This window comes from Notothenia rossii, assembly GCF_949606895.1.
Source record: "Notothenia rossii genome assembly, chromosome: 5".
Classification (NCBI taxonomy): Eukaryota; Metazoa; Chordata; class Actinopteri; order Perciformes; family Nototheniidae; genus Notothenia; species Notothenia rossii.
In genome coordinates this window covers 44,630,444-44,647,772 of record NC_136903.1, presented here as the reverse complement: position 1 = coordinate 44,647,772, position 17,329 = coordinate 44,630,444, and the positions used below count along the sequence as shown (strand labels likewise).

The window sequence follows — 17,329 nt, the reverse complement described above, 5'->3', positions numbered from 1 at the left end:
ACCAGAGGTGAACCTTCGACCACCACTCAATTGGGTGGTGCTCCAACACCAATAGCGATAGCCTTAGAGGGCGAAGCCTTATAAGATATAGAACGCCGCTCCTGCACTTAAAAAAATGCAGTACCCGTAAGGAGCCGTACACATGCCGTAGTTTTTGCGTGGCTGTGTCTTAAAGACTTTAGTTGTAAAGCCAGTGGTGGCGATCTGTTCATCTGTCATACTGATCATACAGTCAATAACTTTGTTTTTATTAGCATCTGGTTATGCTAACGAATATAAGAAGCTTTTTATACAACCAGTGAGGTAAAGGCACATCTTTATATGATTATTATAATTATAAAAAAATAAGAGAATAAAGTAAATAGGTATAAAATACAATATGACTGTAAAAAAAGTTTGAAAAGGGAGTGATTTGTAAAATATCCATAAATAAAAATAAAATCTGCTTACAGTTCTGTTTCATATGGGTATCCATAGATCTCTTAATGTTGCTCTCAAAGTGCACCAGATTGTTTGTTGTAACTTCAACTTTTTTTTAAATCTTCCCGGGGGAGCTTGCCCCCCGGACCCCCCTAGAGGGGGTTAGGTCCCCCCCCCCCCCCGACTTAAATCATGTTCACATGGAGAGGAAACTAAATACATTTGCACACATCTTGTGTCCATATCGTTCTGTTTTGGTGGTCATGCCACAACCGTGCACGTGAATGCATGCAACGTCCAACGTCCAATGCATGCGTCCAACTTCCGGCCCATCTCAAATCTCCCCTTTCTGTCAAAAATACTTGAACTTGTCATAGCCTCACAACTTAAATCCCACCTCAGCTCCAATGACCTCTTTGAGCCATTTCAATCCGGTTTCCGATCAAAAACAGAAAGCACAGAAACAGCTCTTCTGAAAATCACAAACGACCTCCTCCTCTCCTCTGACTCCGGCAACCTGAACATCCTCATCCTCCTCGACCTCACCGCAGCATTCGACACCATCAACCACGCCATCCTGCTGTCCCTCCTCGAATCATCACTCAACATCACCGACACTGCACTCTCCTGGCTGAAATCCTACCTCACCGACAGACATCAGTTTATCAACATCAACAACTGCACCTCCTCCACGAGGAGACGAGAATAGCCGATCGCAGCCGGGGGAGGTCTCAAAAAGCTCGCCTGAAGTCGGACAGCTCGGAGTTGGCTTCTTGTTCTTCTTCTTCTTCTTCTTCTTCTTCTTCTTCTTCTTCTTCTTCTTCTTCTTCTTCTTCTTCTTCTCTCGGTTAATTGGCGGATTGCAAACAACTTTAAGGTGCATACTGCCGCCTCCATAGTCGGCTTGACTCGATTTGCATTTATAAAGAATGCACACATGTGTTTAATCGTTAATATCAGATATGTACTAAGTAAATACATTTGTTCCTGCTCAAGATTAGATTCAACTTTATTGTTATTGCACATATTACAGGTACTGAGACAACAAAATGCAGTTTAGCTTCTAACCAGGAGTGCAAAAAGCAGTAAAGTGAAAAGTAATGTACACAATCTAGAGAATAAAATATAGAATGAATTGAATGATGAATAAACAGTGAGGAGGGGTATGAATAGACTAGATGTACACAGCAGCCTGTGAGCAGTATGAACAGTGTGTATGAATATGCTAAGATACAGTATATAAAGTATGAAAACGGTAAGCAGTGAAAGTATAGTATAAAAATATATAGATATTAATTTCATGATGATAAACATTGTGGAACAATGATGAAAAATGGGAATGGAAGTGGCGACGTAAAATTGACACAAAACAACAACAAACTTTTGCCGAGCCAATTGGAGAGTTTCATCAGCAGCACCCAACAGCAGTTCAGAGTATACGGCCTTCTTGGAGACCCTGGAAAGAGTCCTGTATGGGGCTCCTGAAGGGGACTCTTTAATCTTGCTGGGAGACTTCAACGCACATGTGGGCAATGATGGAGACACTTGGAGGGGAGTGATTGGGAGGAACGGCCCCCCTGATCTGAACCGGAGTGGTGGTTTGTTACTGGACTTCTGTGCTAGTCATGGATTGGCCATAACAAACACCATGTTCGAACATAAGGATGCTCATAAGTGTACGTGGTACCAGAGCACCCTAGGCAGAAGGTCCATGATCGATTTGGTTATCGTATCATCGGACCTGAGGCCGTATGTTTTGGACACTCGGGTAAAGAGAGGGGCGGAGTTGTCAACTGATCACCATCTGGTGGTGAGTTGGGTCGAGTGGCGGGGGAAGCCTCTGGATAGACCTGGTAAGCCCAAACGTGTAGTTCGGGTGAACTGGGAACGTCTGGAGGAGGCCCAAGTTCAGGAGGCCTTCAACTCACACCTCCGGCGGAGCTTTTCGGGCATTCCTGTGGAGGTTGGGGACATTGAACCAGAGTGGTCGGTGTTCAAAGCCTCTATTGCCGAAGCCGCGGCGGGGAGCTGTGGTCTCAAGGTCCTAGGTGCCTCAAGGGGCGGTAACCCTCGAACCTCCTGGTGGACACCGGTGGTCAGGGAAGCCGTCCGACTGAAGAAGGAGGCCTTCAGGGATTTGTTATCTCGGGGGACTCCCGAGGCAGTTGCAAGGTACCGACAGGCCCGAAGGGCAGCAGCCTCAGCCGTGGCCGAGGCAAAGCAGCGGGTGTGGGAGAAGTTCGGAGAAGACATGGAAAAAGACTTTCGGGCGGCACCAAAGTTGTTCTGGAAAACTGTCCGACACCTCAGGAGGGGGAAGCAGGGAACCATCCAAGCTGTGTACAGTAAGGATGGGACGTTGTTGACCTCAACTGATGGAGTGTTAGGGCGTTGGAAGGAGCACTTTGAGGAACTCCTGAACCCGACAACTCCGCCCTCTATGTTAGAGGCAGAGCTGGAGTATGAAGGGGGATCGACACCAATCTCCCGGGGGGAGGTCACTGAGGTCGTCAAACAACTTCACAGTGGCAAAGCCCCGGGGGTGGATGAGATCCGCCCAGAAATGCTGAAGGCTCTGGGTGTTGAGGGACTGTCATGGTTGACACGTCTCATCAACGTTGCGTGGAAGTCGGAAACAGTACCGAAGGAGTGGCAGACCGGAGTGGTGGTTCCCCTTTTCAAAAAGGGGGATCAGAGGGTGTGTGCCAATTACCGAGGCATCACACTACTCAGCCTCCCCGGGAAAGTTTACTCTAAGGTACTCGAAAGGAGGGTCAGGCCGATTGTCGAACCTCAGATTGAGGAGGAACAATGCGGATTCCGTCCTGGTCGTGGAACGACGGATCAGCTTTTTACTCTCGCAAGGATCCTGGAGGGGGCCTGGGAGTATGCTTATCCAGTCTACATGTGTTTTGTAGACTTGGAGAAGGCGTATGACCGGGTTCCCAGGGAGTCACTGTGGGAGGTGCTGCGGGAGTATGGGGTGAGGGGGTCTCTACTCAGGGCCATCCAATCTCTGTACTCCCAAAGCGAGAGCTGTGTCCGTGTCCTCGGCAGTAAGTCGGACCCATTTCAGGTGAGGGTTGGCCTCCGCCAGGGCTGCGCTTTGTCACCAATCCTGTTTGTAATATACATGGATCGGATTTCGAGGCGTAGTCGTGGGGGAGGGGGTCTGCAGTTCGGTGGACTAAGGATTGCACCACTGCTTTTTGCAGATGATGTGGTTCTGATGGCTTCATCGGTCTGCGACCTTCAGCACTCACTGGATCGGTTCGCAACCGAGTGTGAAGCGGCTGGGATGAGGATCAGCACCTCCAAATCTGAGGCCATGGTTCTCAGCAGGAAACCGATGGACTGTCCACTCCAAGTAGGGAATGAGTCCTTACCCCAAGTGAAGGAGTTCAAGTATCTCGGGGTCTTGTTCTCGAGTGAGGGAACAATGGAGCGTGAGATGGGTCGGAGAATCGGAGCAGCGGGAGCGGTACTGCAGTCTCTTTACCGCACCGTTGTGACGAAAAGGGAGCTGAGCCAGAAGGCAAAGCTCTCTGTCTACCGGGCCATTTTCGTTCCTACCCTCACCTATGGTCATGAAGGATGGGTCATGACCGAAAGAACGAGATCGCGGGTACAAGCGGCCGAGATGGGTTTTCTCCGCAGGGTGGCTGGTGTCTCCCTTAGGGATAAGGTGAGAAGTTCGGTCATCCGGGAGGGACTCGGAGTTGAACCGCTCCTCCTTCGCGTCGAAAGGAGCCAGTTGAGGTGGTTCGGGCACCTAGTTAGGATGCCACCTGGGCGCCTCCCTAGGGAGGTGTTCCAGGCACGTCCAGCTGGGAAGAGACCAAGGGGTAGACCTAGAACCAGATGGAGGGATTATATCTCTTCTCTGGCCTGGGAGCGCCTTGGGATCCCCCAGTCAGAGCTGGTTGATGTGGCCAGGGAAAAGAAAGTTTGGGGCTCTCTGCTGGAACTGCTACCTCCGCGACCCGACCACGGATAAGCGGGAGAAGATGGATGGATGGATGGATCAGCAGCACGGGGTAAAAACCAACAAATAAGCGCTCAGCTCGAGATACCAGCGAGTCGTTTCCCATCAAGCATTTCGCTTCCGCTTTAAATATTTATACATCTGAGCAGCTCTAACTCAACTATTACTCCGACTGAGAAAATCAATAGATATATTTATCTTTTTAGGATTTTTTAATGTTACAAATGGATTGCACATTACATTTAGTAAATAGATATATCTGGGGGGGAAAGGGGGTAAGAGGTGAATGTGCAGTTAATCGGCTTACACTAAATACGTTCACATTTAAAAACCTTATATTTTGAAATGGGCCACCTTCATATTTGTTTAGAGTTAAACAGTGCACCTACACATATGCTATATATTACTTGTATGTACTTTAATTGAAGTTTCACATTCCAAACAAACGTTTTCACCTGTTTAGTACAATTATGGCTAAAGACTTCCACAACAATACGTTTTTGACTGAATACAAAAGTGGAAAAAGACAAAAATAGCACACCTTGATTGGACTATGGTCTGTGGGCTCGAAGTCCGAAGATGTGTCGGAGTCAGAGAGCATTATTGTGGCATCCTTAGGAGAAACTTCTTTATCCTTTTCCTTGGAGCAGGTGTAGATGTTTCAGCATTCGTAGTTTGGTTTGATCGTAAAGCTGTTGCAATGTGTTTTCAAGGGGTACTGGGCAGTGACTAAAATCACGAACGTCAAACTTGAAGTCTTTCAGCGGTCCTTTGGGAGACTTCCCATTTGGAAAAAACAAGGCTTTGCCAATATCCAGTAGCCATGGTCATTGTTTTCTGGACAGACATGTGCCGCGTCCCACCTCCCTGTCTTGTACGGACCTGGTAATATTTCCCTTTTTGAAAGTTGAGCCATCCTATTTCCACTCTCCGCGAGTCTTTGGAAGCATGTTTATTTCCAACACCAGGGCCGACATCAGGGTCTGCCTTTTCCCCTTTTCCCTGTAGTCTGACTCTTATTTTCTCCATGAGAGATGACTTAACAGTTGTTCGTTCTCCCGACTTAACAGTTGTTTCGTTTGTCCCTGTTATTTGCCGACAAAAGGCTCGGAGTGCAAGTCGGTCACCATATCTCTCAATATATTTCCCCAACTCCTCATCAGTCATGACATTTATGACGTTAATGTCGATCTGGAGAAAGCAGAAGAAATGTAAACAACGTTACCATACTAGCACTTTAGCTAAATGAGGAACGAATTGGCCTATAGGCTGAGAACAGTGTAATGCTACATTTAGCTGTAAGTGCATGCAACATGTAAACTGCAGAATAACTTACCTTGTCATCTTTCAGTTGATTGACGATATTATCGGGTATATTTCGCCTTTTCAGGAACGTGAATATGTCCACCTCCCCTGCCATTGTTTATGGGTTGGACTTGGATGAGCTACCTGAAAATACGACCGGAATATGCCGTTCTGAGAGAATGTAACGGTGACGACGTGCAAGCAGGACCGTAATGTCCTTATAAGGAAGTCCGAGATTAAAATATACCTTTCCACTGTTATTTCAATTGAAATGTTGGTCTACTGTGTGCTCCACTTCCTCCTTGGCGCACTGGTTAATAGGAAGTGGATTAAAAAATAAAGTCAGGATAACGGATTAGTTTCGCGTGCGCATGAGAAAGGAACCTGTTTTCCTGACTTTATTTTTTTTCTCATATATTTTTTTGAAAAAAAAAAAGTCAGGATAACGGGTTTGTATCTCGTGCGCACGAGAATGTTTCTCGTGCGCACGTGAAACATTCGCGTGCGCACGAGAAACATTCGCGTGCGCACGAGATACAAACCCCTTATCCTGACTTTTTTTTTTCTTTCTCTGTTTTTTTTTTTTTTTCCCTGTCCCTTTAGGGGCTCCGTACTATCTCAAATAATGTATGCTCTGTCATTTCACCACGTAAACATAACAGTCTGCAATGAAATGGTTGTCTAACGTGTGTTCCCCTTCCTCCTTGGTGCATCGGTAACTTTCTCAAAAAAAATTAAGTCAGGAAAACGGATTTGTTTCTCGTGCGCACGAGAAACGAATCCGTTTTCCTGACTTTATTTTTTTTCTCTCTCCATTTGTTTTTTTTTCCATGTCCCTTTAGGGGCTCCGTAGCAGAGGGATCTAGATTCAGGTGTTCTTTTCCAGACCGCCTCGCTGCACATTATCCCTTGCATAAAGATAGATTGTGGGTCCCTTATAACATGTTGTACACAGTGGAAATAAACATTCTGGTCACCTCAACATCAGGGATCTTATACATTACACTCCTTCTGAATCAAACCGTCACGGTAGCCTTACCTTACTGACAGGCTTGGAATTTCGTCATTTTACAGGCAAGGCCATTTGGCCTTTGGTGTCACAGATTTTTTCAGGGCGCAAAGGCCACATGCCAGGGCACAAAGGCCATTGAGGGAAACATTTGGATTTGGAGCTTACAAATAAATAACTTCACTTTCTGATAAGAAAAACAAATCACTGTTTTAATATCAATAATGTCAAACATTATATCATCATATAGGCCTATGCCTCCTTAGTATTACTGTATATAAAATAAAATACTTTACTTTGAATAATTAGTGTTTGGTATGTTTTCCATCTACTTCTCCCATTCACAAAATCAAATCAAAACATCTAAAATTATATTAATATGTAACAAATATATGCAATTTCAGAGCAGAAGAAACAGCCTTCAAGGGTCAAACTCTGCCCATACATTGTGTGTGTGTGTGTGTGTGTGTGTGTGTGTGTGTGTGTGTGTGTGTGTGTGTGGGTGTGGGTGTGTGTGTGTGTGTGTGTGTGTGTGTGTGTGTGTGTGTGTGTGTGTGTGTGTGTGTGTGTGTGTGTGTTCACAGCTCTGGACAAAAGTTAAACATGTACAAACCACAGACTGTCATGGCGAATACAATCGCTGCTTTAATTCTGTCTTTAGGACGTTGTTGTGAGCGTGGACGGAGCAGCTACAGGTTAGTTTAGCCTTATTGATCCATTCAGAAAATGAATGACGGAACAATCACAGCAGAGCAATCGCTCTGATCCACAGGCACGGGACTATCCTACTGCGCGCACTAGTATGACTTCACTAGCGTTGTTTACACTGGAACTTTTGACAGGGGCACAAAGGCCACTTTGGCCGTGAATTACATTTTTTTTCACAGGGCATCACGGCCAAAGTGCGGGGCAACGACGGCCATGTGAAATTCCCACCCTGCTTACTGATCCCTCTTAAATTAGAAAAAAAACACGTTACTTTACCAGCAGAGAGAAAATTGATTATTACATTATTAATGTGACTAATAAAGAGCAGTTTGATTATTAAGTATTATTCTGTTGATCGATGTCATTACATTTGGTGAAAAGCACATAATGACTTGTTTATGACTCGTTTTGACAAAGTTTAGGACTTGGACTTGACTTGAACATGCCCATCCTGACTTGAGACTTGACTTGGACTTGAGCGCAAAGACTTGAGACTTGATTCGGACTTGCAAAACAATGACTTGGTCACACCTCTGCTAGGGATGCACCGAATATTCGGCCACCGAAAATTATCGGCCGAAAATTGTTAAAAAGGCCCTTTCGGCTTTCGAATGTCAGAGAACAGGGTTACGTTGATCATACTCCGCATATTTGTCCGGGTGTTTTGATTTCAAGTGGTGGAGTAATCCCGAAGTGGTGAAAGTCTTTGCAGTTACGCCCCCTCGATAAATGTCAGCTGAACACGTTTTACAAATCGCAATCCACGCCTCTCTCTCTGATATTTTGAAATATCTCCAAGCGGCAGACATGTTGGCTGTGAGCCAGCCGTGAGCATGGTCGCGCGCCGTGCTTGTCGCCGCATTTTGATTACGTCATCACAACAACACGTTAGGTTACCAAACTTATAGGTGCATTTGTTGTTGTTGAAGGCCTGGCTGTTACAGTCTTTATTTACACTATTTTGTTGTAGGCCTACTGGCCTAGATGTTTATGCAGTTTTAAAGCACCTTGGCTTTGTTCTGAATGCACTTTGTTGTAGTTATCCTACAGAGAAAAGAAAATGCACTTGACTTCGAATTAATGTACTGTATGCATTCAAAAGTGCTGAATAAATGTTTTATGGACCCATAATAGTGATTATTATTTAAGTTAAGTGTTGCCATAATCATGTCTTTTTCCATAATCAGGTAGCTGAAGAACATTGGTAAAAAATGTATACATTATATATATATATATATTTCTATTAATCATTTTCGGCCTTTCGGCATTCGGTTTTCGGCCAACTTTTTCCTATTTTCGGTATCGGTTTCGGCCAAGAATTCCCCATTCGGTGCACCCCTAGTTACTACTCCTAAAACACATACTACATAGAACTTATGGTACATGCAACATTTGTTTTGTGTGGTACTGTCTCATTCTGAATCGAGCCTGGATCATTTTTGGAGGAGTTAATGTCAAAATAATGGTTGACTGTCTGATGCCCCTGGACACTGACGAAGACCACTCCTATAACAGGAGGCCTTACAGCTTCCTTCCTAAAGAGTCGGTTAGTGAATGGACACATTAAAGTGTACAACCCCTGATGCATGTGAATTTATAATATTACATATAGGACTTCTTTATACCATCTTGTCTTATCAGTGAGATGGAACTTTGTTCTCCTGACCTCACCAAGAACATGAGTGAGGAAGCGCACCAAAGGCTGAAGGACTTGTGAAAGATTCAGAGGAGTTTTTAAATAGGCTTTAAACTCCTGCAGGTCAATATTTTTTTAAGTTGACCAACTCTGATTTTCCACATGATGTTCTCTTCAATAAATGTTCATTGAGGAAAACGGTATCAGTGTCTTATTTTATATTCATCAAAGTGAATGCTGAACTTGCCGGACCATATACTGTAGTTGAAAGTACACAATGAAACACTGGCTTGCTTGTATCAAATCAATACAATTCCCACATGCCCTACCCCGGAACCTGCGGTCTTCAGACTCTGGCCCCCCGCACCAACCTGCGATCCTGCGGGGACAGAGCCTTCAGTATGGCAGCCCCCACTCTCTGGAACGCTCTCCCTACGGAGATCTGCAACATCCCCACGCTTGACGCCTTCAAAAGGGCCCTCAAGTCCCATCTGTCTGCCAAGGCCTTTGGCCCCAAATCTATTTGTTGTTTTGTCTGACTGCCTTTTGTTATGTTTGTTTCTACTCCTGTTCTTCTTTTTAAAGGGACCTTGGGTCTCATGAAAGGCGCTATATATATCCAATTACTATTAATACATCATTGGAACGGTAAGAATCTCAGCTATAACACTGACTAAAGCCATTCCATCTCCTACATGACAAGCATTTTTATAATATACAGTAAACATATCTTTGACTTATTGCAAAATTATAAAATAAAATTCACCCCTGCTGTCATTCTGGCTTTCACTGTTCAAATGAGATGTCAACCATCAAAATGGGATAAGGGGTTCCAAGGGGTTCTAAAACGGATAGGTTATTAATTTATTTGCCTAATAGTTGCTTAAAATGCTACAATAACATATGCCATTCGTTTTTAATCTGCCATGTACAGTAGGGTGACCAGACGTCCCCGTTTTCCGGGGACAGTCCCCGTTTGTATTGCCCTGTCCCCGGTTGAAACTGTCCCCGGAAATGTCCCCGTTTTTTTATATATGTTAAAAACACATAGCAACGTGAAATAAAACGTTTCATGTCAGGAAACACTGGGTAAACAGACTGTGGTCAAGCCAGCCCCCACTTTGGAAAACACAGTCAAGCCAGCCCGCACGTTGTATTGCGGTGCGCAAATATCGTATGCATTACGGTAGAGGCCTGTAAAAACTGCCTTCAAAATAAAAGCGTTTACTCGGTCAATAACAAATATACCTAAAAAACACACCAAACATATTCATATATACTGGATCTTAAATTAAGAAATATTTACTATATAATGTGATCAATAATAATTTAAAACAAACTACATATAACTACCACATTATAACTGAGTGAATGTAAAATGTAAGGATACAGTTATGAGGACATATCTGACATTTCCACTGGGTGACTAATTTCAAATGATGTTGACACCATCTCACAACACTCCTAAAATAACATTACTTTCTGAGGCACAATTTAAAATGTATGCTGTTTAAAATCTCAAATTAGATCTATTGTCCATCTATATTTTGATTATTATTTAATGGGAACCGTCCATAATCAAAGAGTCATTCGAAGTCAATCAAATACTTCTTTCACTTCAGGGTGATAGCAGGACACCCCATCTAGTCACTCAGAGAGAATCTGGACAATCTGATGTACAGTTTCAAAATAAAAGACCTTTGAAGTCTCATATATGAGCTATCGTCCTTCTGTTTGTATCCAACAGTTCAAATGTTCGAATTACATTGAACCAGAATTGTCCCCCTTTTTTCTTTAACAGCGAAGAAAATTGGATATGTTAATGAGATTTTGACCGCAAAACTCAAAATGTCCCCGGTTTTCATTTTGAAAATCTGGTCACCTTAATGTACGGTCTCTCAGCCACCGTAGTGTCCTGTCAGGTGGGCGTATCGTGTAGTGTCGTCAATTCGCTTTTAATCTGCCATGTACGGTAGTGCCTCTCAGCCACCGTAGTGTCGTGTCAGGTGGGCGTGTCGTGTAGTGTTGTGTCGTGCACTGTCCGCGGCCGCAGCTAGACCCTTCTCTCAGCTAGCGGCAGTCAGAAACTCAGGTATCTTCGAATCTACTTGCAAATAAATATGGGGAAGTGTAAGTTCAACCGTATTTGGTTGGAAAACATCGAATTTAGTGCTTAGTCGAAACCAGTGGAGGGGAATGCGTTTGAAGCCCGCTGCATCTTTTGCAAAATAAATTAGCGTTTGTTTTGCTAATTGTTTAGCTAGTGCAGCGTTAGCTAGTGCAGCGTTAGCTAGTGCAGCGTTAGCTAGTGCAGCAGCTCCCGCAACAACACAGGGGGACCTCCGGGCGACGTCAACCCTAAAAGCGGAGGTGCTGTGGAACCATATGGCGACGCTAAATACCATAGTTAAACACCAATCATACAACAGCAACGATGAAAGATTGTAGCCACGGCAGCAGAGCTCTGAATATAGCTCTTGTCACACACACACACACACACACACACACACACACACACACACACACACACACACACACACACACACACACACACACACACACACACACACACACACACACACACACGCACACACACGCACACACACACTAGGGCTGCTCGATTATGGCAAAAATCACGTTAGAAATCACGATTATTTTGGTCAATAATTGATATCACGATTATTAAATATGATTATTCATTGACTTTGAAAACATCCATTTATTGAACTTTAAAACAAATAATAATTTGAACAGTATCTTTTTAACTGTTGATTACCCTGAACGTATAATTCAACGGAAAAACCTATACAAAAATAAATTAAATAAATGATACATTTAAATAAATAATATCAAAATAATAAATACCAATAAACAAGATCAACAAATATTTTGGAGCGGACTTCCACAAGCTACTAAATATATATAGCCTAAATACAGTGTTGAAAGTGTGCCGGTCCTACCCGGTCCTTAGTACCGGTAAGAGATTTCCAGGCGGTCCGGAGGACCGGGAAGAATTGATAGCTCCACCCGTGGAATTTATACTACGAAGGGCAGATATTTTGGTTTGGATTACTGGTCTGGGGGAAGCTCGCGAGTGTGTGTGTGTGTGTGTGTGTGTGTGTGTGTGTGTGTGTGTGTGTGTGTGTTTGTATACGTGTGTGTGTATGTGTATTTTTGCGTTTGTGCGTATTGTGTTTGTGTCCCGGGGAAAACACTAACGAGAAACACCGGCTGCTGTTATGCCTGCTGTGACCTCAAGTTACTCCGTTCTCCGCTTGTAATTATGCCGTTACAAGCTTCTAAGTTGTATTTATCATCTGAATTTGCCGAAACAAGTTTCATATTCTGAAAGCCAAGACTTTGTTTATTTAAAATCAAACAAAACACCCGAACCCCGAAAAACTATTTTTTTACGCAAATCCACGTTTATTTTTGAAATGAGCCGTTGCGACTTCCGACTGATTTCGATAGAGCGGGTCACATATTAGCTTTTTCCCATTTGATCAGAATAGCGGGAGGAGAAAAGAATGGAGTGACTGAATGACAGCTAGAAAATTAGGCTACGTGGTAATTAAAGCAAAAATGCAAACGACGACTCTTCAGATGTTTAAGAGAAAGGAGAGAGATGAAGACACTCAGAATGTGCTTAAAATTTGAAAAACAACGCCCACAGATGACACAGGTGATGATGCTTATTTAGCCCAGAGAATGTACATGAACATGGCCATGATGAATATAATATGTTAGCTAACTAGCAAACTGTATATCTCTATATGGGGTGCCCAACCAGTCGATCCCCAGTCGATCTCGAGATGTCTAAAAGTAGAACAACAATATTCTGTTTTATCGTTAATGTCCTACAACAGGGGTGGCCAAACTTTTTGGTTCAGGGGCCACAATGATGTATCAATGTGACAGCCGGGCCGGGGGGCATTGTTTGGTTCCGTCTTGATTCATGTCGGGCTGAGGGTTGTTTTAATCTCATTCTCCCGTGCGCGGGGTGACGTCCACGCGCAGCTGCGACGACCAGGGAGGAAGGGACTTTTCGCGGCGCGCGCGGCGTGTGGACAGTGGGGGATAACATAAATAAAAATTGGATCGTTGTATTTTAGACTTTAAGGCTTTTTAAGATCAGCGCGGGAACCCTGGCTCATTTATACCAATATTGGACGGGCCACATTAAACACATCAACGGGGCGCATGTGGCCCGCGGGCCGTAGTTTGGCCACCTCCAGGCCCGGTTCTACGGGGGTGCATAAGGGTCCCAGTTGAATGTTAAGCACCCTCACTTGAAAAAGACAAGGGAGTGAAAAATATTACATATACAATAACAATAATAATAATAATAATAATAGTAGTAGTAGTAATATGAAGAAGAAGAAGAAGAATATAGTTGAAAATAAAATAAACTGTAATTGTTTTCAAATATTGTGGTCAAATAACTATAGTTAATAACCCCCCCCCCCCCCCCCGTCAACGATCGCCGCCGTCTTGGTTCAAAAAAGGTTGGGCACCCCTGCTCTATATAGTCAATGGCTATTTTACTCAGAACACAACATGTACACAGCATACTATTTTAACATTAAATATTTTGCTTTGATATCTTCTATCTTAATCTGCACATTGTGGCATACATTTTATTTTATTAATATTTTAATTTATGTAACCAATATTCTGAAAATTCAAAGAAAGACAGAGACTTGTACATTTTTGACTGTCTGCTGAATTTAGTTATACATCTTTATTCTAATTTATAACAGTTGAGGCCCAGAGGGAGGAAGAGGAGACTCAGCCAGAAGAAGTGGCAGCAGGTCCCTCAGAAGCCACCACAGGTGATGCTAGCCCTAATGCATACCCTTCTATATGGAAAGAAGAACAATATGAACAGTTCAAACAGAAAAATTAATGGATGTATGCTCACAATGGAAGGCTAGGCTGTACCCCATGCCATGATGTGAAGGATCTGGGTTTCATGGCCTCCCGTGGTGTTAATATTGCTATTCAGTGGGCTGATGGAAAGATAATCCCAGCTGGTCCATCAAGGGATGTCCAGCTTTCATCACTGCGCAAACAAATCCGTGAACACAAGAACTCTGCAGCACATAATGAAGCAGTCAAGATTATTCAGACAGCAAATAAAGATATTCTTCTGAACATGAACGCGAGTAGTCAGGAGTCTGTGTTTGAGTCTACTGCCAAGGTATTCATGACAACCTATTATGTGGCCAAGAACAACAAGCCTTTCACAGACTTTGAGATTCTGATTGACCTGCAGCATGCAAATTCTGCTGATTTGGGGCGTGTTTTGCATAGCAAAACTGTCTGTGTTGACATAATTGAGCATGTGTCATCAGAGATGAAAAAGGAACTTCTAAAAAAGATAATAGAGATCAAGAGCAAAATCACAGTATTGGCTGATGAGTCAACCAGTGTTGGGCACAAATCAACACTAATTGTGTTCCTGAAGGCTAGTGTTGATGGAGACATGGAGCCCATTGCCTTTCCGTTGGACCTGGTTGAGCTGGATAGTATGTCTGCTGCTCATATCAAGGAACAGATTATGGGTTGCTTGCTTAAAAATGGCTTTACTGTTGAGTTGCTGAGAGAAATCCTCATTGGATTTTGCAGTGATGGGGCCAGTGTCATGCTGGGAGTGAAGTCAGGTGTTGGGAAGTTGCTCCAGGATGACTTCCCAGGCATCATACTATGGCACTGCCTTAATCACAGACTGGAGCTTGCTGTTGACCAGGCACTGGATGTGACAGGGGGAACAAAGGACTTCCAGGCATTCATGGACAGCCTATATTCATTATATAGCCAGTCACCAAAAAACATGCGGCAGCTGAGTGAATTTGCTCACAACCTGGACATCGCCCTCAGGAGGATTGGAAAAGTGTTCAGTGTTCGCTGGGTAGCTTCTTCATGGAGGGCAGTCTCTGCAGTTTGGTAGTCTTATCCAGTCTTGGAACAACATTTCCGTGAGGCATCAGAGGATGATACAAGGGACAGCAGAGAGAAGGCCAAATTCAAAGGTCTGCTTTCTAAGTTGTGCTGCATCAACTTCCTGAAAGGTCTTGCACTGATGGCAGATGTTCTGACTGAACTTAAGAACTTGTCAGAAATTCTTCAGAACAGGAAAACCACACTCCCAAAGGCCCATGACATCATGAAGACGTATGTCAAACGCATAGAAAGTTTCAATCGCTACCCAGGACAACATGCAGTTGATGCCAGTCAGGCAGAGGAAGTGATGGAATTCAAGGGAGAGGATTTAAGAGTTGGCAGGTCTCCCATCATTGACTCTGCTCAGTTCATCCAAGCAGTGGCAGACAATATGAAAGAAAGACTCTTCACAACCACAGCAAACAGAGCACAGGCCAGTGTTGCAGCCAACCGAAAAGAGGCTTATAACAGCCTTATCAATCAAATGGCAGTCCTCAACCCTGACAACTGGGACCATGACAATCCTCGATTTGGAGATAATGAGGTGAGAGCTTTGTGTGATGTCCTACATGTGAACCAACAATAGGCCCATCTTGGATTTCACAGAATCGGCCAGTGGAGGAAGAAACATTCCCAACAAAATGAAGAAGTTGCTCATGGCAGTGGCACTGTCTCCAAGCAATGCTGACTGTGAACGGGGGTTCAGTACAATGAATAACATCATAACTGAGTATAGGAGCAAACTTACAACAACAAATGCAGCAAATCTCCTCTTCATCAGCTCTGTGGGACCACCATGCAGACAGTGGGATCCACTGCCTTATGTGAAGACCTGGCTGGGCAAAGGAAGAAGAGCAGCCCACTCAACAAGCTGCATGGCTCGTCGGTACACAGAAGAGGAGAGCTACTTCAGCCCTCTGTGGAAAATGTGGAAAAGTGTGTAGTTTACCTCCCTCAACATGCCTTGCTAATGGTCTGTTAAGTTTTGACACAAGTTGTATGCACAATTGAAAATAAATAATTGTCTATACATATTGTCAAGTGTTTCTAATTTCTACCCCATAAAGACATTAAAAATGTGAAGTTTGTGTTCAGGGATGCATGAAGCTGGGGGCGGGAGGAGAACAATATGAACCAATGAAGGTCGGGGTAGCATTATAGTACCTGCAAGAAATTCAAACCACTTTCACCCCTGCCTAAATATGATAAATAACAATAAATTAGACTAAAATTAATTAGATCAAATATGTTGCAGTGCACTGTCACAACCTAGCAAAGCTAAATAAACGTTTTTCGATTATGTTGTTTTCGTATTTGTGGCAGGCTAAAATACGATTAATTGCACAGCCCGAACACAGACACACACACATACACACTTTTTGTCTAACACGCTAAAACAGTTCTGTGTACTGTTATGTTCTTATGTTGAACATGAATTAATTTACTTTGTAAGTAATTATGGGACATATTTCTTCTTTCATAGCAATTTTCCTTCATACTTTCTTGCTGTGAAATAGGTCTTAAATTCTATTCAAAGTGGTCTTAAAAATGTCTTACAAAGTCTTACATTTGAGTTGGCGAAACCTGCAGGAACCCTGTAATATTTGCTTGATTCCAGAGTTGAATTTAGCACAATTGCATACAAACGTTAAGGGATTTTAAGATTCTGAAGCATGGATAATTTACAAAGGCTTTAAAAACACAGCAGGAGCCCAAGACAATTATAAAACTTGTCATTATTTCAGTACAGTTCAATTGGTTTTATTTTCATAAACGGTTATGATTGCTCCGCCCCTTCGCTCCAACCCCCCTCCCTCCCCCCACATCTACAGGTGAGAATGACTTTTGCGAAATATTTATCGCAAGAAGTGTAGCAAAAGTCAAGACCGCAGATTCGTCGATTTATACTGCCACAGAGCAAATTCGTCAAGTTGTAATGACTGATTAGAGAGGTTGTAATTACCAAGTTGCAGTTGTAATGGAAAATATATTTTAAAAATATGTATTTTTCTGCAAGTGAACATTTCATCACTAAGTTAATTTTTTTTCTACAAGCTACAAAACTTTTTGGGGATATTTTATACAAGTGTAAATTTGGTTCACAGTTACGTGGATATTTTATACATGTGTAAATGTATGCACACAAGCTCAGATTTCTTTTCTGCAAGTGCTCACATCAGGTTTTACACGCTCTCCCATTTTGCACAATATCTACCTTCATAGCAAGTTACACAATGTTATAATTGGAAGATAAGTTTCCATTCATTTAGGCAAGTCTGGGCAACAACGATTAAAAGATTTCTTGCTCCCAAACCAATTGTGT

At 43.2% G+C, this 17,329-nt stretch overlaps 1 long non-coding RNA gene across 1 annotated transcript; it reads right to left on the bottom strand.

Moving 5' to 3' along the window:
- Positions 1 to 5,123: 5,123 nt before the first annotated feature.
- Positions 5,124 to 6,039, bottom strand: LOC307041873. Its single transcript, XR_013808921.1, has 2 exons — positions 5,742 to 6,039; positions 5,124 to 5,596 (listed from the first exon to the last, which is right to left on the bottom strand). It is a non-coding gene; the product is annotated as an uncharacterized lncRNA (long non-coding RNA).
- Positions 6,040 to 17,329: the final 11,290 nt, after the last annotated feature.